The sequence below is a fragment of the Acipenser ruthenus genome, unplaced genomic scaffold (genome assembly GCF_902713425.1).
Source record: "Acipenser ruthenus unplaced genomic scaffold, fAciRut3.2 maternal haplotype, whole genome shotgun sequence".
Taxonomy (NCBI): domain Eukaryota; kingdom Metazoa; phylum Chordata; class Actinopteri; order Acipenseriformes; family Acipenseridae; genus Acipenser; species Acipenser ruthenus.
This window is the reverse complement of record NW_026708261.1, coordinates 47501-50000: the sequence shown is the minus strand read 5'-3', so window position 1 is coordinate 50000 and position 2500 is coordinate 47501.

The window sequence follows — 2500 nt, the reverse complement described above, 5'->3', positions numbered from 1 at the left end:
CCGGGGCCGTGGAACCCAAGCTGGGGCAGTGGGAGCAGAGGCATGGGTGGTGGGAGGCGGGAACTGTCCCCGGGGCAGTGGAACCCAAGCCGGGGCCGTGGAACCCAAGCCGGGGCAGTGGGAGCAGAGGCCTGGGTGGTGTGAGACGGGAGCTGTCCCCGGGGCCGTGGAACCCAAGCCGGGGCAGTGGGAGCAGAGGCCTGGGTGGTGGGACCCAGCCCGGGGCCGTGGAACCCAAGCCGGGGCAAAGGCTGGAGCTGTCCCCGGGGCCGTGGAACCCAAGCCGGGGCAGTGGGAGCAGAGGCCTGGGTGGTGGGAGCCAGCCCGGGGCCGTGGAACCCAAGCCGGGGCAAAGGCTGGAGCTGTCCCCGGGGCCGTGGAACCCAAGCCGGGGCAGTGGGAGCAGAGGCCTGGGTGGTGGGAGCCAGCCCGGGGCCGTGGAACCCAAGCCGGGGCAAAGGCTGGAGCTGTCCCCGGGGCCGTGGAACCCAAGCCGGGGTGGTGGGAGGCGGGGGCTGTCCCCGGGGCCGTGGAACCCTGCCCGGGGCGGTGGAACCCAAGCCGGGGCAGTGGGAGCAGAGGCCTGGGTGGTGGGAGCCAGCCCGGGGCCGTGGAACCCAAGCTGGGGCAGTGGGAGCAGAGGCCTGGGTGGTGGGAGGCGGGAACTGTCCCCGGGGCTGTGGAACCCAAGCCGGGGCCGTGGAACCCAAGCCGGGGCAGTGGGAGCAGAGGCCTGGGTGGTGGGAGCCAGCCCGGGGCCGTGGAACCCTGCCCGGGGCAAGTGCGAGCCATAGCCTGGGTCCCCATTCAGTAACATGACCATAGGCACAGTTAGCTGACATGACCAGAGGCGGAATTAGCTGACATGACCATAGGCGGAATTAGCCTACATGACCAGAGGCACAGTTAGCTGACATGACCATAGGCACAGTTAGCTGACATGACCAGAGGCGGAATTAGCTGACATGACCAGAGGCGGAATTAGCTGACATGACCAGAGGCGGAATTAGCTGACATGACCATAGGCACAGTTAGCTGACATGACCATAGGCAGAAGTAGCTGACATGACCATAGGCAGAAGTAGCTGACATGACCATGGGCAGAAGTAGCTGACATGACCATAGGCGGAGTTAGCTGACATGACCATAGGCACAGTTAGCTGACATGACCATAGGCACAGTTAGCTGACATGACCATAGGCGGAGTTAGCTGACATGACCAGAGGCGGAATTAGCTAATATGACCATAGGCGGAATTAGCTGACATGACCAGAGGCAGAATTAGCCTACATGACCATGGGCAGAAGTAGCTGACATGACCAGAGCTCCAATTAAAAGTTACCTTCTTCTGAAGGGACAGATTTGCTATGTGTTACGGAGCGAGAGTTCCAGGAGGTCCCTGTGAACTCGTGGCTTCCTCCCTTAATGCAACTAGATGGCAGATACACTGGGGAGGTAGGTGCATATTACTAGGGGCACGGCATTTTCGATCAAAAAAATATTTCTAAGTCAGGACGGAGGTTCATTCTAAGGGCACGAGCGACCGATCTAAGCCGTGTGGGAGGCCCTGCACCCCGGTCAGGGTCCCCCTTCACCCCCTGGCGACATCCTCCCTTGGAAGTCTGCCCGGTGGCCCCCTCCCGCGCCCGGCGCCGGTTCAGGCCGGGCTGGAGGCCCCGTTCCTCGGGCTCAGGACCGGGCTAAGCCCCCTTAAGGACCTGGCCAAGCTCTGGTCACGTTGCGGGAAGGGGGGGGGGGTTGACCTCCCGTGCCCGGGCGCCCGTTCATGCGGGCCTGGAGGCTCCCATTTCCGGCTCGAGAACTGGGGTTTGCGCCCTTGGCTCCTCCGTGCGTTCCCTTTCAGTCTCTGGTCATGTCTACCTTCTCCGGAGGTGATTTGGGAGCCATGGTCATGTTGAGGGGAATTTTCGGAGGGAAATCCCTATCTTTAACATTATATGACCAGAGTCCGGACTTTTTCGGCTCCGTCAGAATCAAAGTTTTCAAAAAAACATGGTCATGTTCCCTATCTTTAACATTAGATGACCATGGCCACCTCGGGGCCGTTTGTGGAAGTCTGCCGAGGGCGGAGGCGAAACGGGGCTGCGGGGCGGCGGCGACTCCTGTTCCCAAGGACCCGGGACCTCCCTCCCTTCAGGGTCCCGCGGTCAAGGTACAACGGGGGGGTCCGCGGAGATTTCCGTCGACAGGGTTTTTTGATCAAAATGGTTTGACTAAGTCAGGACCCGAGGTGTCAGAATGCATGTGAAGGACCCGTTTGGAGCCGTCCTTTGGAGTCTGTGGCTGGGCAGGAGTTGACGGGATTCCTCCTTGTCTTCCCGGATGGTCTCTCTCTGTTGTGGGCAAAGGGTCCTTCACGAAATCCATACGCACGCGCGCGCATTATAGACCCAAGTCTTACCGTGCTTGATCTGAGGAACCCTGCCCGACCCACCCTACCGTGGACTGGGGTGAGCGGAGCCGAGTTTGGTCGCCACAC